The sequence below is a fragment of the Pleurodeles waltl genome, chromosome 2_1 (assembly GCF_031143425.1).
Source record: "Pleurodeles waltl isolate 20211129_DDA chromosome 2_1, aPleWal1.hap1.20221129, whole genome shotgun sequence".
Lineage (NCBI taxonomy): Eukaryota > Metazoa > Chordata > Amphibia > Caudata > Salamandridae > Pleurodeles > Pleurodeles waltl.
In genome coordinates, this window is record NC_090438.1 from 531636016 (window position 1) to 531661885 (window position 25870).

Sequence of the window (25870 nt, forward strand, 5' to 3'; positions counted from 1 at the left end):
AAAATGACGCAAGAAAGTCTAAGAGATTTCCTTGTGTCATTGTGTATGGCACTTTTAACACCTGCTCAGAGCAGGCGTTAAAAGTGGGGTTTCCATTATTTATAATGGCCCCTATATACTCTGCAAGAGTAGCGCCAATATTTTGGCGCGTCTCCTACAGAGTACAACAATAGCATTATGAAGAATAACGCTATTGCCACCTACCCTGCGCTGTGGTGCGCCGTATTTTGAATACGGCGGACACATGGTGGTGGTAGGGGGGCACAAGGGGCGCAGGTAAAGTGGCGCTGCACTTGATGCAGTGCCACTTTCCATAAATCTGCTCCTTAATTTCAATCTACCAGAAGTCGTACTTCTTAATATTGGCGAAGAGTGTGAACAAAACAGAACTTCGATTCGAAGAAGCAGTGTTAGTAAACAACACTTTGCTGCATACATGAACGTGAAAGACAACCAGGTGGATGAGAGAAAGCTCATTGGTACCAGGGCCCTAAAATGTTATCATCATTTAACGTACTGTGAATTTATTTTAACTCCAGCACTCATTAGAAGCGCAAGCATTACAGACACGTCTTTCAAAAGTCACGTGGCAGAGAGATTCCAGGACTGACTCGTTGCCTGTCCTGTGTATGCCACGTAGGTACGTATGCAACGTAACGGCCAATTTAAATTGATAGACACATCAAATATACAGCATCAGCTCGATTTGCGCATATTGCGGTGAAGCGCATTCCATTTCTTAATAACTTACGTATTTTACGTACGAAAGTAGTGGCCATTTTAATTTGTGAAAAACACATCAAATATTCAGCATCTGTTCAATTCGTGAGTATTGCGGTGATGCGCACACAAAATCTGAATTACTAATGCATTTTAAATATCATCAAAGGTGTGCATCAAGCAAAATATTACGGTGATGAGCACACCATCTCTGCAGCACTGGCACATTCAATTCATTTTAACAAGTATGTATTGTTGATTGTGACGTCCATCCTGAATCTAAATTTGGAAAATATATTCCGCGGAAAAAAACCCAGTGAAAATTGAAGGCAAATAAGTGCATGTTCTGTTTACGGTGATATACGCACTATGCCGTTATCATACACACATCTATGAATAAGTGTCAAATAGGTGATACGTTGATAACATATAAATTAACTTCAGACCAAAATTCTTCTAGAAAAGTAAAGTATTGAGAGATATAACAAGCAGAAGCATACTTAAACTACTTTAACTCCAGCTAAAAATGAAGGGACATATTTACAAGACCCTACCGCCTCCTGTGCTGCCCTAAAGTCATGTTTGTTTACTCTAAACGTCATGTTTGTTTACGCTAAGGAGGCATCAAGGAGGCCCTTTCCCCACACCAGATTTGCAAAGTAGCACACTGCTTGCAAAATGTTTGCAAGGGGGGCATTCCCCCATTAGGACGCTCAGAAAAATGGTGCAGTGAAATTTATGAGATTTTACTGCGTCATTTTTCCCGTCGTTTTTAATGCCTGCCCAAGGCAGGCATTAAAGTGAAGCTTCCATTGTTTTCATTGGGTCACACCGCGCATTTGCTAGTGCCATCATTTTTGGTGCTTGTTGACCAATGCGCCACAACAGCGCCAAAAATGGTGACGCTATTGTGCTGACGTGCACCAAACCGTAGCAAGGGGTTTTATAAATGTGGACGGTGTGGGATGTGCAAATGGAGTCGATCAGGGATTTCTACTTTTAACAGCCGGAGGGGTGATCAATTCCGCATTATCTCAAACATTACGTGTGATAGTAAGTTTGTCATATATAGGATTGTGTGCATATGTGGGCTTTACTATGTTGGTAGTACCATTAGATCTCTCAAAATGAGAATTAGTGAACACTATAGAGCTCTCAGACAGCGGGACGAAAGATATCCAATAGTCACACATATGTATTAATGCCCCAAACAGGGTCACACCCAGGTTTTAGATTTTTTGGGTTTTGAGACTGTACATACTAATCCACGGGGAGGCAATAGGGAGCTATCACTTAGGCAGAGGGAGTGTTATTGGATTCTCAAACTTAGAGCTGTGGAGATGGGCCTCAACACTAATTACGAGATGGAGTATTACTTGGATTAATACTGTAGCTGTTAGATGCTTCAATGATATGAATATCTTTTGTGACAACTGTCTTTAGGGTCTATTGTACATTTGCTAACATCTGTATACTATTGTCATGTGGGGACATTTACATGTGGCCTATTAGTCACTGTTGTTACAAGTGCAGTGGGATTGTTTTTTCCTTGTTTTGCTCTGTTTGCACTCTGCACCCGGCCGCCCCCATGCCGCTGAGGGTGTATTTTTTGTGCTGACTTGTGTCCCCCCCGGTGCCCTACAAAAACCCCCTTGTCTGCCCTTGGATGTCACAGGTACTTACCTGCTGGCAGACTGGAACCGGGGCACCCCCTTCTCCATTGAAGCCTTTTCGTTTTGGGCACCACTTTGACCTCTGCACCTGACCGGCCCTGAGCTGCTGGTGTGGTAACTTTGGGGTTGCCCTGAACCCCCACGGTGGGCTACCTTGGACCCAACTTTGAACCCTGTAGGTGGTATACTTACCTGCAAAACTAACAAATACTTACCTCCCCCAGGAACTGTTGAAATTTGCACTGTGTCTAGTTTTAAAATAGCTTATTGCCATTTTTGCCAAAACTGTACATGCTATTTTGCTGATTCAAAGTTCCTATGATACCTGAGTGAAGTACCTTTCATCTGAAGTATTGATTGTAAATCTTGAACCTGTGGTTCTTAAAATAAACTAAGAAAATATATTTTTCTATATAAAAACCATATTGGACTGGAATTGTCTTTGAGGGTGTGTTCCTCATTTATTGCCTGTGTGTGTACAACAAATGCTTAACACTAACCTCTGATAAGCCTACTGCTCGACCACACTACCACAAAATAGAGCATTAGAATTATCTCTTTTTGCCACTATATTACTTCTAAGGGGAACCCTTGGACTCTGTGCATGCTATTTCTTACTTTGAAATAGTACATACAGAGCCAACTTCCTACACACACGTAAGAGGAGTTTCTTTAGATTTTTATTTCTGTGCTAGTGATGTCTCTCTTGGGGTATACCAGGCTCTTTTCACTGCTGCTTTCACCAATTCTTTAGGGTAACCCCTATTAATCAGTTTTTCTGTTAACTCTGTAGCGTTATAAAATAAATCTTCTTTATCGCTGCAATTGCGTCTAACACACAGAAATTAGCCGTATGGTAAGTTTTCTCTTAGTGTCCTTGGATGTCCGCTTGAAAAATGGAGAAGTGTATTACGGTATGTAGGTTTCTTATACAAACTTACTTCAAGCTGACCATTTCTAGCTTGAATCCACAGACCTAAGAAATTAATTATTTTATTGTCTTTATTCAAGGTAAATTTGAAATCTAATGTGCGTTGATTTAGCCACCCATGAAATGAATTCAATGTTTCTTCATTACCTACCCAGATCAGGAACACATCATCTATGTATCTATACCACTTCAAGTCTGAATAAATCCATTTCTGTTCAAAACAGTCCATCACCAGGTTGGCTATTTCCGGTGCAAATCTGCACCCCATCGCTACACCTTTGATTTGTCTGTACCATTTATCTTTATATTTGAAAAAATTATTTTTCAGACATAGGGGATTATTCTAACTTTGGAGGAGTGTTAATCCGTCCCAAAAGTGACGGTAAAGTGACGGATATACCACCAGCCGTATTACGAGTTCCATAGGATATAATGGACTCGTAATACGGCTGGTGGTAAATCCATCACTTTTCCGTCACTTTTGGGACGGATTAACACCTCCTCCAAAGTTAGAATAACCCCCATAATGTGGTTAATGTCACTAGAAATCCTGTGGGAGTGGAATACAGCAGGATACATCCCCTCCCAGACGACCACCTTGCGGGAACAGGTAAGTAGACCTGTCCGAAGGGGGGGGGGGTGTTGGGTGCATATATGTGGTGTGTGCATGTATGTGTAGCAGAATGGGCGTGCGTTTGTGGGTGTGTGTATGCATGTGTGCATGAAGGGTGTGTGTTGCCGAATGGGAGCGGAGGGGAGGGTGTGTGTGTCGTGGTGTGATTGCATGTGTGTTTGTATGCATAGGGGTGGGGTTATCCTTCTGAGTGCGTGTATGTGTGCAAATGGGGTGTCTGAGTGCATGTATGCGTGCGCATGGGGTGTCTGAGTGCGTGTTTGTGAGCGAGCGAGTGGGGCTGTCTGGATGGATGCGTGCGGTTGGGGGGTGTCTGCATGTATGCGGTTGAGGGGGTGTGTGCAAGTGTGCGGATGAGGGGGGATGTGTGCATGTATGCCTGTGGGGGAGTGTGTGAATGTATGCATGCGTGGTGGGGGTGTGCATCAATGCGGAGGGGGTGGAGGTGTGAATCATTGCAGAGGGGTTGTGCGTATGTGTGAGTGCGAGTGGTGGTGTTTGCATGTCAGTGTGAGAGCGGGTGGGGGTGTTTGTATGGATATGTGCAGTTGGGTGGGGGTGTTTGCAAGTGTGTGAATGGGTGCAGGGTGCATGGAGGTATGTGGACATGTGGGCGTGCATGTGCAAGGGATTCATGTCACTGGGTGCGTTACCACCAGGCTTTTCGTGGCAGGGCGACTGCTGCGAAAAGCTTGGCTGTATGCTGCATCCTAATAGGGCCAGCGGTCTGAGCCCTGCCGCCCGCCTAGAGGAGCTCACTGCCAGCTGCATCGGTGCAACCACACTGGCAGGCCGGGCAGCGCTGTGGCAGTTTGGCTTCAGGCAAACCGGCCTACTTGTAATGCAGTGGTCTTTACCATCTGGTCCGAGGTGGTGAGACCGCCACAGCGCGTGTGGCGGTCTTAAGTCCGCCACACTCGTAATGAGGGCCTGAGTCTGGAAAAGCGCAAAATGAATACTATCGCTAAAGGATACTTAATGTAAAAATTATTGCTCAAAGGCATAGAACCAAAAAAGTGTTTTTTTAAAGGCTATTGAATAGTTTTATCAACCAGACAATAAGGATCAGGTAAGATTATTTATGAGGATAATTTAAATGAGATTTGTGCCTAAGTGTGCAGACAAGCCATTCAATGAGGGTCTTTTGAAAAAGATCTCCAAATTTGTATGGAGTAAAGATTGTGAAAAGAAGTTTATCCTAATCAAAGAGGAAATTTCACATGCCATTCTGGTGATGCCTTTCGATACCAGGGTCAAGTCATAATTATGACAGATACAAGACAAAGGGGATTAGGGGCACTGTTGATGCAAAAAAGAGATGGGAAGGATGAAGTAGTTGCTTTTGTTTCTAAAAGCCTGAGGGAAGCTGTGATTGAATGGGAAGCACTAGCTTGCTGGAGGGGCATGATGAATTTTAAACAATATTTATGGGGTTCACGATTCATAGTACAAGTCGATCATTAACCATTAGTGCAGTTGTTTACAACTAAAGAGGAGAAAGGACAACGCAAAAAATTTCAAAATGGCAATACAGACTTCATGACCATGACTTTGGAGTTGCCTAGAAAAAATGTGTTGGCAAACTGTCTGTCAAGATTAACATGTGATGAAAAAAGGGAGGGTGATGATGAATTAATAGAAGGAAACAGATATTGTGTGTACTCTAGAGTATCATTCTGAAGGAGCAGTTTCAGAACAAGAGTGGAAGGATGTGTGTGAAGGAGATAAGGAAATCAAGTCTGCCATACACACCACAGCTAATGCAGACATAGAAGTCATAGTGACATATTCTATGTGTGGTTCTTCAAAACTGCTTATAAATCCTACAGCTTTTCAACCACTTTATCTAAAAATTGTACTGCAAATGTATACATTAATAATTGGCTCCCATTTTTTAATGGCATAAATGTTCATTCATAACTGTCTGCACAAGTTTCTCAGGGGAAGAGCCCATGTGAATCCTTTTAGGCAGGATTAAGCTCTTTTGTTTTGCCTCATCACTCTGTGGCATGTGGAAAATGTGTGAAGGTGTGGTCTAAAAGTGTATTAACTCAGGGGGCAGAGCCCATTCCTGCAATGAAAAATTAATACACAAATCATAAAATATACTTAATATCTTGAGTGTTTTTTCAAAGACCACGCCATGAGATTGAGCAGAACTGTAATGTGTTGAGTGAAACTGCAATGTAAATCATTTCTAAGAACTTCTTATTTTGTGGAAACCTACATATACAACACTCCTTTGGACTTCCTTCTGAAACACACTTTTATTTATAGTGCAGTGTAATACTGTATTCAAAACAGAAGAAAAACGAAATAACTGCACATGGTTGAACAAAAAACCATGATAAGGTATGCGTTTAGCTCTTTTGAGTTGGCTACCTGAATCTCTAATGTGCTACTAGTATTTCTCAGTAGGTACATTTTGAATTTGGATACAACAGCATAGGGCAATAATATTAGCAATACTACAATGTTCCACATAAGAAAATCATTAAACCAGAAGGTGAATTTACAGGTGAGAAAATTGTCAGTAAACATTATTTAGGCAGGAGCGGTTTCTCCTTTAGGCCTGGGGGCTGCTCCCCTTTGAAATTTCTACACATTTACAGCAAAAAATAATAAATAGATCAATTTGTTCAGCGATGCGATCATGACTCTAAACAAATCGATGTATTTAAGTCTGAGCTGTATGTCTGACCTAGGCTGCCTGCCCACCTTGCTTTGAAGCAGGAGATGGAAGCCAGGCAGTAAATCGACTTTCTACACTGTGACTGCTCTAAAGCCCTTCATTTCCATTGCGGTCTATGTCAGTGCTATAGGTTAATGACGCTTTTAGCGTCATGGTTTTGGGCATCAGAGTCTTCATCCCTGTGTGAGGACAGCTATCCGTCATTCAGAAGCATAGACCCCACCTTTTACCCAACAGGCATGCAGTAGGAGTGGATGTAAACATGTGTAACTTGGTGCCATGGCTTCAGTAATGGTAAGTGTTATAATGCTAATCTTGTGTTATTTTTAATGTACTGAGACCCCTTGCCACACAAACTGCCCCCACTGTGACACCACAGCCCCTGGCTGTAAATCGCTTGCTCCTTTAGAAGTGGAGCTGCTGTATTTGTTCCCTCATGAAATTGATCCAAAAGACGAGCACGGTTCTTGTTCTCTTGTGAAATTGGTCCAAATATCAGAGTCAAGCGCAAAGGGAAACATATGTGCTTACAGTAAAAGCACTTATGCGCTGTATGGCTTTAAAACTGGCCCTATCATCATGCCCTTAGCATTCATGCCAAAAACATGGATTGATATGCAAACAATGAATGTTAAAAATCGATTTTGTTCCTCTTATTTCTCACGTTTTACTTAATGTTGCATTCCCCAAGACAGTTAGCCGTTTCATCTTCCTGTGTTTCTGTGCATTGTATAACTCTTGCATAGGGCATACTTTGACTTGTGTCTGGTGTTTATGAGGGCTTTGATTGAGAGCACTGTTGCTGAGGCTGAAGGTAAAGCAGAGTGGGTGTCAGTGGGTTGGCGTCCCTGCAGAGCACACAGAACAATGGTCATGTGTTCCAGACACAATTGAAATTCAGTATAAATGCTTGTGAAGGGTATGCACATAGGTCAAAATATTAAGAAGGCAAAAACAAAAGGAAATAAATTGCTTACATGTAAATGAGTGCAGTGTATGCTTGGGGTGGTAAAATGAGGGAGATGATAGGAAGCGCATTCAGTGTGAGTGAAAAGAGGGTGCTGAAGAGCAGAGAGGAGGCTGAAAATGCGCAGGTGGATGAGATGTGAAGAGGAAAAGGGCAAACATACCTAACACAAAGCACACATAACTGAAGGCCCTACTGCTTCCACAGGCCTCAATAATATTTAATTCACAGTCTCACAATTTCAGAATTGAAACATTTCCAATGTTAATTATTTATAACTAATCACTGTTGTTGGAAATTACCCTTTTTGCAGGGTCATCCCCAATCTTTTTGCCTCCTTTCTCCTATTTTTTCTGACATGTTTTTGTTGGCTTCAGGACTCCGGGCACTTTACCACTGCTAACCCATGCTAAAGTGCATGTGCTCTCTGTGTAAAGTGTAATATTGATTGGTTTATCCATGATTGGCATATTTGATTTACTGGAAAGTCCCTAGTAGGGCCTGCAAATCAAATCAAATGCTACTAGTGGGCCTGCAGCACTGGTTGTGCCACCCACATTAGTAGCCCTGTAAACATGGCTCAGACCTGCCACTGTAGTGTCTGTGTGTGCAGTTTTAAATTGCCAATACGACTTGGCAAGTGTACCCACTTGCCAGGCCTAAGCCTTCCCTTTTACTACATGTAAGGCACCCCTAAGGTAGGCCCTAGGTAGCCCCAGGGGCAGGGTGCAATGTATGTTTAAGGTAGGACATATACTAGTGTGTTTTATATGTCCTAAAAATGAAATACTGCCAAATTCGGTTTTCACTGTGTAAGGCCTATCTCTCTCATAGGTTAACATGGGGGCTGCTTTTAAATATCCTTAAAGCGCAGATTCCCTTTGAGAGCACATAAAAATGTGGAGTTTAGGGACTCTGAACTCACAATTTACGAACTACATCTTTTAGTGAAGTTGGTGTTTAAATTGTCTGTTGGAAAATGCCACTTTTAGAAACTAGGCATTTTCTTGCTTATACCATACTGTGAGTCTGCCTGTTTGTGGATTGTCTATCTGGGTCAGTTTGACAGTTGGGCTGTTTTGCATCTCTCTAGACAGTGACACAAAAGGGGCTGATGTGTAGCCTGCATATCCTGATGAGCCATCTGGGCTAGAGAGGAGGGAGGAGTGGTCATTCACACCTCAAAGGACTGTGCCTGCCCTCATACAATTCAGTATCTGACCCCCTGGTGTGCGGCTGGGGCCTGGCCTGGACAAGGAAGGATCTTGCAAACACTTTGCTTTGAAGTTTGCCAACTTTATAGGCAGAACTGGGGATAAGAAGAAGACCAAAAACTCCATACTTTTAGAATCTTTCTGGAATCAAGAGGAACCTCTGCCTAGGAGAAGAGCTGAAGAGCTGAAGGAGGAGTACTGTCCCTTTGCTGTGTTGCTTTACTGGAATGGCCTGAATTGCTGCTTCTGTCTGAAAAGAGTGAAAAGGGTGAACTTTGCTGTGTGTCCTGCTTGAGAAAGTTCTCCAAGGGCTTGGAGTAGAGCTTGCCTCCTGTTGGAAGTCTCAGGGACACCAAAGACTTCAGTTTCCTCGACCTGTAGCGCTGGAAAAGTGTGTTTTGTGCTGCTCAAGAGGAGAAACCACTGCGATGCCACCAACAAAGCCGATGGCCGCACTGTGACCTGCGGACACGCATGGAGTCGCATTGCCTGCTTCGCACCGCGACCCTGGTCTCACTGATGCCATCATCAGACGACTTCACCGAGCCACTGCTCGCACCGCGACCTGTGGGCCCTGCACTCCGGCATCTCTTGCTCACACCTCAGCCTGGGCCTCCCAGACGACGATGCTCCTGATGACACCGGTGCCACTGCCTGCAACGTGGCCTGTGGACACTGCTCCTGAGGAGCACGAAGCACTGTCCCGTCCCACACCGCAGCCCTGGTCCACAGATGCCAGCACCATCAACTCCAGTGTCGTTATCAGGCATCCCTGCCTGCACCGTGGCCTGTGGACACCAATCGTGAGGGTCAGGAAGCACCGTCCCGCACTGCTTTTTGGGCCTACTGATGACAGCGCTTCAGCAATGACGATGCAACTGCCTGCACCGTGACCTGTAGGCACCGCACCGCCCCGCTTTACACCGCAGACCTGTTCTCACCGATGCCGCTGGATGCCATCACCCAGCCTCTGCCTGCACTGTCACCTGTGGGCACCGCACATCGCATCATCCCGCTTCGCACAACAGCCCCGATGCCATCCACGCCGGCGCACCTGACTTCATCAGCCTGGAATTTGATCTGCAACGCGTGTGACCTCCAGGGCCCAATGACTCCTGCACCGACTCCGGAACTGACACTACGACGTCAGCGACGCTGCTCTCCGGAGCTCACCATGAGGATCATGATGCCCTGCAAATCCAAGGTATTGTTTGCGGGTCTTCCCGACACCGTAGCTGGCCTGCAACTCCGCGGCTGGCCTGAACTGTTGGTTTTGTTGATCACGATGCCGTGATAGCCCCAGGTGGAGCTATCAACTTCAAGGAACTGCATTTTTGAATAAATCTTGCAGAATTCATATTTTTATTACTTTATGTTGGATTTTTACTGTATTTGGTCTTGTTTTATATAGATAAATATTGGCTATTTTTCTGAAACTAGTGTGGTGTCCTTTTGTAGTGTTTTCACTTATTACTGTTTGTTATGTGCAAATGCTTTACACATTGCTGCTGAGATAAGCCGGACTGCTTGTGCCAAAGTAACCAAGGGGGTGATCAGGGGTTATCTGAGTGGGTATCTCCCTTATCCTGACTAGAGTGATGGTCTGTACTTGTACAGGGTGCAAACCGACTGCCAACTAGAGACCCCATTTCTAACAACTGTTGTTGCTCATTTATCTTAAGCAGCTATCAACCATTGACAAAGCCAACAGTACTGACAGGTTATAAGAGTATATCAGTTGTTGTGTCATATTTCTGGATGCAATACCATCTCAGAGAGCAACGAAAATACAGGCCAGTTGGCACACTTAGGAAATCATATAAATTTATTTTGCATGTTCCCTTTTATAGAGTCCCTACTTTTTTCATCCCTCTTAAAGGCCTGTGTGGACATATTTCTGTATGACTGATTGCAGCCAGCAGCTGTAGGTTCTTCGTGATGCCTGGTTAGAGCATTTTCTTCCGACGCTGATGCTGCATGCAGTACAAGACACTGGGTAAGCACACACTTTAAAAGGGCCTGAAGTTGTTGCAGTGTTCAATTTGTCTACTAAAGTAAACGGTGATCATATTAATGGAGTAAGATACTGGGCAGTTTTTATTGTGTTTAATATTTCAAGTCTATACATTCCGACTCCTTTATAAATCTTGCTTTCTCACTAAATGTATTTCCTTTCAAATTCACCATTTGTCAGTCATTTTACATTTTTTTTCTGGGGAGAAGGACGCACCCCGGACACCACATTAGTCTACTGAGCTTGCTCCCTGCACTCGCTACATAAACATCGTACCCAGACTTTTGTGCCCCACCATTTTCAAATGTCACCAGCCGCCACTGGATTTAGGAAGAGATATACCTGGCTGGATGTTGCAAAAGAGGACATGAGTTATCAAGAGCACAATAAGTAACCTGATCTACTACTTCCACAACTGAACATGAGCCTGTATTGGTGGTTGGGAGGGAATGCAGCACACCAGGCATGCACTTATATTTCGAGGACTGAGGAAGGAAAGACACCCGTTAGGGGGCTATAATTTTGGAGGATGAGAGGAAGGCTGATTTCCAGATGTTAGTATTTGCATTTTGGAGACGAGGAAAAACAAGGTGTCAAGTATGGATCTGACAAAGGCGGACACCAGCCATATGGCTATGAGTGGATGGCCAACCTTTCAGGGATTTGCTTCGAGGTGTGTGGCAGGCATGAGGTCAGGTCTGGAGCTGACATAAAAAACTAATAATTATTTTTCTGAAACAAATGTGCTGCAATGAATTGCCACAAAACAAGCCATTATGAATTCTTGAATCAGCATATTTGTACCACACTATCCTGCAGGGCCTGTCTCATATTATTAGGTATCCCTCAAATGAATGTCATGTTTTTTCTTGTAAACATTATTTAGCTTGCCTTAGCAAAGCAGTTCTTCAGGAATATAGTTTTAAAGAATCCAGCTTTAGAGGCTGCACAGATAATATACATGTATCTGTTAACTCATATTTCTCTATCTTCAAAGTCAAACAAAACTGCACAAGCTTTGACTGAGTCATCACAGGTCCATAAATATTAGAAATTCTCATAAATCTTTTATGCTCAGCTCCCACATTCACAGTTTGATTGGGAGCCCAGGTAATATGGTGTTGTCAAGGCAACCACCTGATCCCACTGTGCACAGACTGCTACAGGAGCAAGGCCTTTGCGAGAGGTTATTCTCTTCACTCACTTCCTGCATAGTCCACAACCAGAGCTACAACTTCAATAAAAAATAATATCCACCTACGAACATTAGCATTTCCATGTGTTTAAAGCAACAGCGTTGGCACTTCGAGGGAGAAACCGTGCCATCTGTTCTCATGGCCATATTTGCTGGCGGAGCACAGGCATTCTGAAAATTATTTCACGGATCATATAGTTAGTTAAGAGGAAGTATTTTTTGATCGGTTGCCACATGTAATAAACTGCTTTTTCTACACAGGAAGGGGACAAAGCGTGGTATGCAATAATATATGTAGGGTAAAAAGAGTCATTGTCTGACCATGGCATTTTTACATGCTAACTCTATTTACAAGAATACTATATGTGAGGTCTGTCAATGATCCTTTCTATTAGAAAATGTTAATAATTCCTCATAATTGTAGGTTCCTGCTAGTCTATTGAAAACGCAATCTATTACCTGCATCAATGACCATGATCTTGCAGCACATTCTCTATAATTGAGCCCTTATTAGGTGAGATCATTCCTTCTTTTGAACAGTCCCTCAAAACACTGCCTTATTTGGGCTAGTGTTTCAACATTAAATCTGGAAGACCCACAATAACATACTACAGCATGACAGGAATGTTTCAGCCACTGCTCTAACTCAAAAGAAACCATGACCCGGAATCTCTTTAATGCATTGCAGAAGAGCTTACTGCACCGCGTGAAAAAGAGAGCAGAAATGTACTATATTTATTAAGAAATGGTGCACATCTGCTCTCACTTTAATCTGGTGCAATACTAGCAGCATAGCGCCAACAAAGACACCCTTACTCTATGGTGCAGAGGGGTCTGCGTTGTTGTAAGGATTGTTTCGTGCAGGAAGCGTCCTTGCTTGGCAGGGGGTAACCTGACTGCCAACCAAAGACCCCATTTCTAACATTGGTGATCAGCAGTTGGGATTGGACTTGCATTTGCACTTGATATACAGTGATTAAGTGTACACTATTGTTTTCAGTGCAGACCATTACGTGACCACATAATACTTGTCTTTGTGATTTTGCTTTTTCTCTTTTTGGACTTTTACCTGCTTCCATATTTTTGGTTACCTCTTTGTTGATTTTGGAAACTTTGCATTTAAGTGAAACCTTACCAACATGCCTCATTCTGGGGATGCACCAATTGTGTCTGCAAAGGCTGTTTTTGAGTTGGAGAAGCTGGAGAGCTACCCAGTTGCTCAACTGAAATGGTTTTGTAAGGATCTTGCGTTCCTCATCAGGAGCTCAACCGGGAAGGAGGAGCTGCAAAACTCATTGAGTGCCTGGGTGGCAGCCAAGGAGGCTGGAGGGCACACAGAGGAGGAGGATGAGGGTCAAGAGGTGCAGAGGGTTCATAATGGTGTAGTGGATGTACCTGTTTTGCTGTGGGGGAGGGTCTCCAGGATATGTAGCAGTATGTCATCCAAAGGTCTGACTCCTGAAGAGTTGCAGGACAGACAGGAGGAGAGGGCTCACCAGTTGGAGTTACAGAAGCTGAGGATGGCTCAGCAGAGAAAAGGATAATCTTGGCTTATGAGCTAAGATTGAGTAAGCTGGAAGTCATGAGGGCTGAGTCCAGCTTAAATGTGGGAGCAACAATTTTATGTTCAGTACTGATGAAGAAGTCCACATGCCCAGAGACTTGGGCCCTCATTACAACATTGGCGGTAAAAGCCGCTTACCGCCGTGCAGAAGACCGCCAACACACCGCCGCGGCCGCGGAATTCCACCACAGCTATTATGACCCACATTTTGGAATCTGCCAAAATTCAGACACCCACACAAGTCCGGCACACCAAAAGTCAGTGATAAACTGGCGAAAACAAAACCTCCACCGTCACGCCAACAGAAATACGCCCACACTATCACGAAACACGAATCCACGCGGCGGTCTTTCAACTGCGGTATTCCATTTGCGGTACACACCGCCGCGCTCAAAATACACACACTTCTACAAAACACAGCCACATTGGACAATTCGAAATACACACACCTGATACACATACACACACCACTTCCACACACCCATTACAATATAAAACACACACCCACATCACCCACAAACCCCTACTACCAAAAATTCAGAAAGAAGGCCAGAGAGAGACAGCACCAGCAAGAACAACAGCATCCACAGGCACACAGCACCATCACCCACAGAACTTCCACGCACCTCACACAACACACCACTACATATCAGCACACTTATCACCACACACTCCACCCCACACATCACCTACACCACCCCATGGCACGGCAAAGAAGCCCCAGGTTCTCGGAGGAGGAGCTCAGGGTCATGGTGGAGAAAATCATCCAGGTAGAGCCACAGCTATTCGGATCACAGGTGCAGCACACCTCAATTGCAAAGAAGATGGAGCTTTGGCGAAGAATAGTGGACAGGGTCAATGCAGTGGGACAGCACCCAAGAAATCGGGAGGACATCAGGAAGAGGTGGAACGACCTACAGGGGAAGGTGCGTTCCGTGGTCTCAAGACACCACCTGGCGGTTCAGTGGACTGGCGGCGGACCCCCACCTCCTCACCCACAACTAACAACATGGGAGGAGCAGGTCTTGGTGATTCTGCATCCTGAGGGCCTCGCAGGAGTAGGTGGAGGAATGGACTCTGGTAAGACAAATCTAAACTATTACATCCCCCATCCTACCTGCATACCATCACATACTCCCACCCTCACCACTCAAACTCCTCACATATGTCCCAACATCACAAACCACCCACCCCAACACCAAGCTCTGCATGCAACAACAAAGAATGGACACCCATCACTAAAGCATTCCCACTGAACATACCCATACAACCCCCTAAACCATCATCACACAAGGTCCCACGCAGGAATGCAAGCACTGGGGTACACGGTCACCCACCCATTGCACACCATGACACACACAGATGTAATAACCATCCTTTTATACCCCTGCAGGACCACTACCCAACGTCACCGGACAGGAGGGTCCACACATGTCCACACCACCAACAGAAGAGGCCCACAGTGATGACAGCACCTCTGTCCAACTGGATCTAGATGACCAGCCCAGCCCATCGGGGACCTCGGGACAGTCGGTTCCCCTCACCCAGTCACAGGCCACCACAGACCTTCCCCCCTCTGGAGACACCAGCACAGCACCCACCCAGCGGGCCCATATCTCCGTCCCCAGGACGGAATAAGCTGTGTGTCCACCACTACAGGAACCCAGGATAACCCACCACCCCAACAACAACAGGGACCTGGGGGCAGTGGTAGTGGGCACATGGTCCAGGGGACGGAGGCCCAGGAACACAGGGGAACTGGGAGGGCTGCTGTGCGACAGGGGGCGGACAGGCCAAGGGAACCCACTCTCCACGAGGCCCTCTCCTCCATCATGGGAGCCTACCACCACTCCCAGGAGACGATGGCAACGGTACTGGCCAAGTTTCAGGAGACCCAGCGCCTGCAGGAGGAACAGTATATGGGCTTCAGGGAGGAACTCAGAACCATGAGCTCCACCCTGGGCACCATCGTAGGGGTGCTGAAGGAACTCATCAACACCAGGAGGGACACTGGCACTACAAGGGGCCCCTGACACTAGCATGGACGATGAACTGCCCACCACCTCCGCCGGCGCTAGTGGACAGGACGCCCCGCCACAGGACCACCACACCAGCACCCCACCCCCTGCAGAGGGAGAACCACTCCGCCAACGGTCCCTGAGATCCAGGAACAAGACAGAGCACAATGCCAAGACCCCCGCCAAGAAATGAGACCACCCTGATTGTCATCCTACTGTCCCACTTTGTCACCCTGTCCATACTTAAACTGCCCCAGCTCCACTTCCTATGCCCATATGGGCAATGCACCTGTGAGACTAATAGACTGGACTCTGCCATGGACATTCCTCTGCCATCACCCCTCACCATTTTACTACCCCCTCCAATATTGAGCACTTAAATAAACACACTTAAAGCACAAAACAATCTGGAGTCTGTCTGTGCTTTCGAAATAGTGTATTAGCAATTACAGTGACAAAATGCTCTTTCAATTGTAATGTCAACATACCTATGTCACACAGCTCTAGTCCATGAGGAATCTAAGCAGATGTCACACAGTGGGACCCACATCTGTGAAATCGTAAGGGAAAGTGACAACTCAGTGACCATACACTGGGTGAAAACGACAGACAGTAGAGAGGTAGTAGTGTTAAAGTACATGTAGTAGGGAGGTCTGTACTCTTACCTGTGTCACACTGGAAATATTGCTGGATCACTGAGTCCCTGTTGTTCATGTCTTCTTCCTCTGCTTCCTCGTCTTCACTGTCCACAGGCTCCACAGCTGCCACAACACCATCATCTGGACCATCCTCCTGCAGAAAAGGCACCTGTCGTCGCAAAGCCAAGTTGTGAAGCATACAGCAGTCCACGGTGATCTGGCACACCTTCTTTGGTGAGTAGAATAGGGATCCACCTGTCATATGGAGGCACCAGAACCTGGCCTCAGGAGGCCGAAGGTCCGCTCGATCACCCTCCTAGTTCGCCCATGGCCTCATTGTAGTTTTCGTCTGCCCTTGTCCTGGGATTCCTCACTGGGGTCAGTAGCCATGACAGGATGGGGTAACCAGAGTCACCTGCAAATGGCGAGGGACAACTGTTAGACACGCACTAACCTGGAGGGATATCCCCAGACCCAGACAACCATTCCCATTGTCTTGCTTCCAGGTGCTCACCTAATAGCCACACACGGTGCCTCTGGAGTTGACCCATCGCATAAGGGATGCTGCTATTCCGCAGGATGTAGGCGTCATGCACTGAGCCAGGGAACATGGCATTCACATGGGAGATGTACTGGTCTGCCAAACATACCATCTGTACATTCATCGAATGATAACTCTTCCGGTTTCTGTACACCTGTTCACTTCTGTGGGGGGGGACTAAAGCCACATGGGTCCCATCAATGGCACCTATGATGTTGGGGATGTGTCCCAGGGCATAGAAATCACCTTTCACTGTAGGCAAATCCTCCAGCTGAGGAAAAACGATGTAGCTCCGCATGTGTTTCAGAAGGGCAGACAACACTCTGGACAATACGTTGGAAAACATAGGCTGGGACATCCCTGATGCTATGGACACTGTTGTTTGAAAAGACCCACTTGCAAGGAAATGGAGCACTGACAGCACCTGCACTTGAGGGGGGATTCCTGTGGAATGGTGGATTGCTGACATCAAGTCTGGTTCCAACTGGGTACACAGTTCCTGGATTGTGGCACAGTCAAGCCTGTATGTGATAATCACAAGTCGCTCCTCCATTGTCGACAGGTCCACCAATGCTCGGTACACCGGAGGATGCCGCAATCTCCTCACATGTCCCAGCGGACGGTGCCTATGAAGGACAACAGCGAGCACAGAGTCAAACAACTCAGAGGTACGTACCCACAGTTTACACAGAACACCATTCATACACAAAAGGTGGCCTGTATGTGTGTTGAGTCTAGGCCTAGGTATGTGTGAAACAGTTGAAAATGAAGCCATGTGGGCCCCTGAAATGGCAGCTGCCTGACCTCTATAGTGGGACAATGGGATGTGAGGTAACTGCGCTGGCGTTGTACACCGTTGCGGTAGGCGGTCGAAGACCGCGGTACAATGCTGCATTGGTTAACATTGGACCCTATGGGTCCCAGGAGCCAATGACGATGTACGCCGGCGGTGACGGTACGCACCGCCGCGGACGTGACCGCCATTTTCTATCTGTTCAATCACTCGATACCTGATCTTCGACAGGAGAGGACCTACACTGCAAGTGCTGCTGTGACCTCGGTCTGGAAGAGACAATGGCTTGAGTGTCTGGGGAAAGGGCCCCTGCCTTCACATCGGAGGAGTTGGAGAAACTCGTGGATGGGGTCCTCCCCCAGTACACGCTACTCTATGGTCCTCCAGTCAAACAGGTAAGTACACAGGGAGCATGTTGTATGGGCTATGCCTGTGTGGAGAGGGCTGGATGTAAGAAGGAAGGGGGGAGAGTGCTGCGTGCATGAAAGACGGTGAATGCATGTGCCACATGGCAAGGGTAGGGATGGGGGCCAATCACTTTGACGGTGCAGTTGGTAATAACTTCTCTTTCTCCCCTGTACATTTCATGTAGGTCAGCGCCCGCCAGAAAAAAGATATTTGGCGTGCCATCGCCAAGGACGTCCGGACCCTGAGGGTCTACCACAGACAGAGCACCCACTGCCGGAAAAGATGGGAGGACATTCGCCGCTGGAGCAAGAAGACAGCGGAGGCTCAGCTGGGGATGGCCTCCCAACGTGGGAGGGGTGCCCGTCGCACCATGACCACCCTGATGTTCAGGATCCTGGAGAGGGCCTACCCGGAGTTGGATGGGCGCTTGAGGGCATCACAGCAGCCACAAGAGGGTGAGTACACTCTCATTCTGCTGACTTTGCGCGCAGTGGAGGTGTCTGGGTGGGGGAGGTGGGCTGTGGGTATTCCTAGGCCAGGGCAAGTTCCCTAGGCAAGGTCCCTCCGTAAGGCAGGCCATGTGGCACCCCACCCCACCTCTGTAGAGTGACAACTACACCTAGTCATGCTCCTGTGTCATCTATGTGTACAGATGTCGTCCATAGCCTAGTAGGCCATTTCCCAGGAATTGAACAGTGGAGCCCAAGAGCACGGCGTAGTGCAGGGGGCTTCTGTGTCTGTTGTGTCCGCCAACGGTAGCGGTAATGCATGCACTCAACATGTCTTTCTTCTGTCGTCCCCCCTTTTTGTGGTCTCCCTGTTCTTGTGTGCATTAGCATCATCAGGTGGAGGAGCAGTGGCACCGGAGCACCAGGGGGCTGCATCCCACATGGCCATGGAGGGCCACACTACGGAATCGGACTTCACCAGTGGGACCTTCACGGCGGGGACAGGAGCTGACACCAGTGACACGGACTCGTCCTCTGATGGGAGCTCCCTTGTGGTGACGGCAACATCTGTGTCACCCCCATCTGCAGGTACAGCCGCCACCCCCCCTTCCAGCACCGCCCTCCCAGCAGCCCCTCAGCCTTCGCCCCGTGCCCACTCACCCGGGAGGGTGGGCATCACCTTCGCCCCAGGCACCTCAGGCCCTGCCCCAGTCACCCCTGCTGCCCTCAGTGAGGAGGCCATTGACCTCCTCATGTCCCTCACTGTTGGGCAGTCTACCATTTTGAATGCCATCCAGGGTGTAGAAAGGCAGTTGCAACAAACAAATGCATTCCTGGAGGGAATTCATTCTGGTCAGGCGGCCCTTCAGCGAGCTTTTCAGACTCTGGCCTCAGCACTGATGGCAGCCATTGTCCCTGTGTCTAGCCTCCCCCCTCCAACTTCCTCCACCCCGACCCAATCTCCTGTACCTCAGCCTATCCCAAGCACACCTACAGACCAGCATGCACACACCTCAACACACAAGGGAAGCTCAGGCAAACATTAGCACCACACATCCCACAGGCACTCAGGCAAGCATCACACACATGCGGACACACCAACATCCACTGCCTCCACTGTGTCCCCCTTCTCCTCGTCTCCCTCCTCCCTCCCAGTCTCGTCTACAGTCACACCTGCATGCACTACATCTACAGCCACTACGTCCCTCTCCAGCACACCCACCAGCACACCCCGCTCACGTACAGTCACCACCCCCACTACCATTCAGACGTCCCCTGTGTCCTCTCCCAGTGTGTCTGTGATGCCCCCTCCCAAGATACACAAACGCAGGCACACACCCACCCAACAGCCATCCACCTCATGACAGCCTCCAGCTCATGCACCTTCACCCAAAATCAGCAAACGTACACCTCCTACAACCACCACCTCTTCCTCCACTCCCAAACCCCCTCCAGCTACCCGTCCGAGTGTGTCCAAAAAACTTTTCCTAACCAACCTTGACCTCTTTCCCACACTTCCCCCACCCCGTCCGTCTCCTAGGTCCCAAACTAGCACCTCAGCCACAACATCTCCGGGACCAGTGGTGCCTGTAGTCACCGGAATCTGGAGTGCACCTGCCACCAGGGCAGCCAGTGTGGCACGGAGCCACAGCACAGACAGTCCCACACCTGTGAAACATCAGAAGTTGGCCAGTGACCAGCGGGAGAGGGGGAAGTCTCCAGCCACTGAAGCCGCTCCCAGGGGTCCCGGTGGGAGTGTGGAGTCAGCTGTAACACCTTCCAAGGTGGGGAAGGGCCTCAAGAAACCCGGCAAGTCTGGGAAGAGCAGCACGGCGGAGAAGACCGCCATCATCCCCGCTGCCCAGGAGGCCACCTCCAGCACAAGCCCAGCGGCCAAGGACAGGCCCGCCAGCACAAGCCCAGCTGCCGAGGACAGGACTGCCAGCACAAGCCCAGCTGCCCAGGACAGGCCCGCCAGCACAAGCCCAGCTGCCGAGGACAGGACAAGCCCAGCTGCTGAGGACAGGACCGGCAGCACAAGCCCAGCTGACCAGGACAGGCCAGCCAGCACAAGCCCAGCTGCAGAGGACAGGACCAGCAGCACAAACCCAGCTGCCCAGGACAGGACCGCCAGCACAAGCCCAGCTGCCGAATACAGGACCGGCAGCACAAGCCCAGCTGCCCAGGACAGGACCGCCAGCACAAGCCCACCTTCCCAGGAGGCCACCGCCAGCACAAGCCCCGCTGGGCCATGAAGGACCACCAGCACAAGCCCAGCTGCCCAGGACAGGCCCACCAGCACAAGCCCCGCTGGGCCATGAAGGACCGCCAGCAGCTGAGTCCCTGCAATGGAGATCGCCGCCTCAAGCACCACTGAACAGGGCACCGCCATCTCAGGCACCGCTGCACAGGGCACCACCATCTCAAGCACCACTGCACAGGGCACCGCCGTCTCAAGCACCGCTGCACAGGGCACCGCCGTCTCAAACACCGCTCAACAGGGCACCGCTGTCTCAAGCACCGCTGGCCCATGAGCGGCAAGGGCACTGACGCAACTGAGTCCGTCACGGGGTGAATGATGCACTCTGGGCACAAGGCCCCCTCCAGAACCAGTGGAGACTGTCATCCACTACCTCTTTCCTTAGCAGGATGAAGCACTCTGGGCACCATGCCCCCTCCAGAACCAGTGGAGACTGTCATCCACTACCTCTGTCCTTAGCAGGATGAAGCACTCTGGGCACCATGCCCCCTCTAGAACCAGTGGAGACTGTTATCCACTTGAGAGACTGTGGCTTTGCACTCCCCAGGAAATGGCAGTGGGCAAACCACCCACTATAGAGACTTGAGAGACTGTGGCTTTGCACTCCCCAGGATATGGCAGTGGGCAAAACACCCACTGTAGAGACTTGAGAGACTGTGGCTTTGCACTCCCCAGGATTGAACAGTGGGCAAACCACCCACTGTAGAGACTTGAGAGACTGTGGCTTTGCACTCCCCAGGATTGAACAGTGGGCAAACCACCCACTGTAGAGACTTGTGAGACTGTGGCTTTGCACTCCCCAGAAGATGGCAGTGGGCAAACCACCCACTGTAGAGACTTGTGAGACTCTGGCTTTGCACTCCCCAGGATTTGGCAGTGGGCAAACCACCCACTGTAGAGACTTGTGAGACTGTTGTTTTGCACTTCCCAGGATATAGCAGTGGGCAACCCACCCACTGTAAAGACTTGAGAGACTGTGGCTTTGCACTCCCCAGGATGGAACAGTGGGCATGTGGCCCCCTCGTGGATTTGGCGTCGTGCACTCAAGCGGCTGAGGTGCCCCCCTTTCCCTCCCCCTGAGGTGCCTGTTTAGTTGCTCTCTGATGCCCCTGCAGTGTTCTCTCGGTCATGGTCGGGGATCTTGTGTGGGCCTCGCCCATACCGTGCGGTCCCAGTGTTCCACAGACTTTCTTAGAGCACTACCTGGACTACTATGCTTTGTATATATTTTGTACATGGTGTATATATATATTTCTGCCTATTTGCTTTTAATATATTACAATGGTTACACTCATTTTCTATTGTCTTTGCATTCTTCCATGGGTTTGGGGGGTGTAACTGTGATGTATTGATTTGAATTAGTGTGTGTGTTGTAGTGGGTGAGGGTGGGGGTGTTGCGTGTGTTTCCCTCCCCCCTACCCTGTGTCGTAGCTGCAATACTCACCGTGGTCTTTGCCGCCGGCGTTCATGCTCCTGGTAGAGGAGCAGGAAGACTATTGCAGGGAGAATTTGGAGTTCTGGATCCATGGCGTCCTCGTTCCTCGTGGGGTGTGTAGAGGTGAGAGTTTTTCCTTCGGGATTCCTGTTTCTGCCGTGTTTTTATCTGCGGTGAATCCGCCCCGGAAAAGGTGGCAGATTGGCCTGTCATAATAGTGTGGGCGGTACATTGTCTCCCGCCTGTCTGTTGGCGGTGACCGCCGCGCTGTTTGTTTGAACCGCCGTGGCGGTCGGAGTGTTAAAGTGGCTGTCTTTTTTGGCGGTTTCCGCCACGGTCGTAATTGCAATTTTTTTACCGCTGGCCTGTTGGCGGTCTTACCGCCGCTTTAACACCGACCGCCAGGGTTGTAATGACCACCTTGGTGTCCTACTTGAAGGAGGGGGTTAACATACTCCGGGAGGTTCAAGGATATGAGGTAGCTCCAGTGATGCACAGTGGATTGGGGAACCGGCATGGGGAGTCATATTCCTTATAGTGGAAGGGACACTCTATTGGCTCTAGGTGAGAGTGACAGGGAGAGGGGTTCCCCCCCAGGTAGAAGCCCTGGTAATGAAGTGTGGAGACATCCCAGAATTGTGTGTGTTGAATATCAGGGACAGTCAGGTGCTGTCTCACCAGTCTCAGCAGGGTGATGTGGGGTACTTTTTGAAGGCTGAGTCATTGGATGGGTATTGAAGGGTAGTTTGATTAATTCATGTGAGGGGCTGAGTGACGTAATCGCTGGAGAGCATATGTCTAGTCCTGATTTTCCAGAGCTATCTAGCACCAGGTGGAGTGTGAGTTTTCTGACCCCAGGGAACTTACACTGGAGGCAGACCTCTGGGTGAGTACCAGAGAATCTGAAGAAGCATTTGGGGGTGCTCCTGAGGGGAGTGATCTAGGTATTTCCCAACCAGGTGAGGTAGGGAAGGAGTGCAGTGTCCCAGGTAGGTCCCAGTGTAGTGGGAGGGTTAAGGGATCCCATGTTCAGTCTCAGAGGAGTAGGAATGGGGTTGGGCTGAGGCCCAGGGTGCCAGAGACCCAGTCCCAGGTCCTGGAAGGTTCCATGAGGGAACACCAGGAGGGGACCCTAGCCTGTACCGTAGGGCCATCAGCTGATGGAGACCCCATAGTGTCAGGAGAACTTGGGGGGGAGGGGTGCTGTAGCCAGCGTCCCGCCAGTTCTGGTGTCTGGCAGTACCACTCCTAGTGAGGGGGTGCAGAAGTTCAGACAGAGGGTTGAGAGAGGGTTGCGAATCCCAGTGGAGAAACTGGAGGGTCAGGGGTTAGCCATGAGGTCAGAGGACCCCATGAATGACCTTGGTGAGACCATTTCTGGGTTGGGGGGAATGCAGACTCTGCCAGATGGGCAGAGGTCAGGAGACCGTCACCAGCCAGACTCTTGTGCGACTCTTGTGGGGGGGTAGGTGTGCCCCCCAGGAGGTCAATGGTTCAACCTCAGGGTGGTGACTCTGGGTTGGATGATCAGGTTCAGGGGATAAACTCTGACCTAATGGGGAGTAGGTGTGCTCCCAAGGAAGTCCTGGTGTACCAGGCAGTGATTCAACCACAGGGTGGTGACTCTGGATTGGATGGTCAAGTTCAGAGGTAATCTCTGACCTGATGGGGATTGGTGTGCTTCCAAGAAAGTCCTGGTATGGCCAGGCAGTGGTCTAGTCTGATGGTACAGACCCTAGACTGGAGGATCAGGTGCAGGGGGTAAACCCTGACATGAAGTGGGGTGCAGTTTGCCCAATCACCCCCCCTGGTGTGACTTCTAGGGGTATCTTCCATGGTGGGGGGGGGTGCAGAGCCCTGGGACTAGGGGCAGTGGAGAGAGAGACTCACCCCTGACCCCAGTTCAATCTAAGGGTACAGACCCTGGATTGAAAGGCCAGGTTCAGGGTGTGTCCCCCTGACCTGGAGGGTGGGGCTACTGCTAACATTGCCACTACCATGTTGTATTCTGGGGTAGCACTCCTAGTTTGTGGGTGCAGAACCCCAGAAGGAAGGTCAGGGTGAGGGAACCTTCACCCCTGGCCCAACCAACAAGAGTCACACCGAGGGGTGGAGTGGGCCACACCACTGTGTTGGTCCTGGTGGTACTATCTACCCCCTGGGATACCTCTGTGAGCAAAGTAAAGTTAGGAGCTGCACAGATGATATCTGCAGATGAGGAGAAGGGTTTGCCATGGGTTAGCTCAGTGGGCCCTGAGCGTATGGACAGAGGGATTCAACTGGAGTCAGGAAGGCGTAGAAGTGGAACAGGCCCCTGCGGTTGTGGGCCTGGGTCCTTGTTCTATCGACCCAATCAGAGAAGTCCATCAAGGTACTGATTGCTCTCCCCTGGCTTTAGGCTGGTAGGGGATTGTTTAGGACTTTTTCCTTTTACAGGGTGATCTACAATCTTTTTGCCTCCTGCCTCCAATTTCTTCTGACCTGTAGTTGTTGGCTTTTGAACTCTGAGCACTTTACCACTGCTAACCAGTGCTAAATTGCATATGCTCTCTATGTAAATTGTATTTTTGATTGGATTATCAATGATTGGCATGTTTGATTTACTAGTAAAACCCTAGTAAAGTGCCCTAGAGGTGCCCAGGGCCTGTAAATCAAATGCTACTAGTGGGCCTGCAGCACTGGTTGTGCCACCCATATTAGTAGCCCTGTAAACATGGCTCAGTCCTGCCACTGTAGTGTCTGTGTGTGCAGTTTTAAACTGCCAATTCAACGTGGCAAGTGTACCCACTTGCCAGGCCTAAACCTTCCCTTTTCTTACATGTAAGGCACCCCTAAGGTAGGCCCTAGGTGGCCCCATTGGCAGGGTGCAGTGTATGTTCAAGGTAGGACATATATTAATTTGTTTTAAATGTCCTGATAGTGAAATACTGCCAAATTAGGTCTTCACTGTTGCAAGGGCTATCTCTCTCATAGGTTAACATAGAGGCTACCCTTAAATATGATTAAAGCGTAGATTCCTTTTAGGAGCAGATAGGCATGTGGAGTTTGGGATCCCTGAGCTCACAATTTAAAAATACATCTTTTAGTGAAGTTGTTTTTGAGATTGTGTGTTTGAAAATGCCACTTTTAGAAAGTAGGCGTTTTCTTGCATAAACAATTCTGTGACTCTGCCTGTTTGTGGATTCCCTGTCTGGGTCAGTTTGACAGTTGGGCTGTTTGCACCTCTCTCTAGACAGTGACACAGAGGGAGCTGGGGTGTAGCCTGCATATTCTGATGAGCCATCTGTGCTAGGAGGGAGGGGAGGAGTAGTCATTTAAACCTGAAAGGGCTGTGCCTGCCCTCACACAATGTAGTCTCCAACCCCCTGGTGTGATTCTGGGGCCTGGCCTGGGCAAGGCAGGATTTCACAAACAAGAGAGACTTTCCTTTGAGGTAGGCCTACTTCAAGGGCCAAAATGGGTATAAGAAGAGCACCCAAACCCCGGAAAAATTAGATCACTTCTAGAAATCAAGAGGACCTCTGCCTGGAGAAGAACCTTAGAGCTGAGGAGAAGTGCTGCCCTGCCTGTGACTGTGCTTTGTAGAGCTATCCTGCAGTTGCTGCTTCTGCCTGTGCAAGGGGACAAAGACTGGACTTCCTGCTTGTGAAGAAATCTCCAAGTGCTTGTGTTGTTGAAGTCTCAGGACCACCAAAGACTTCCCCTGCCAGCACCTGGACTCTCT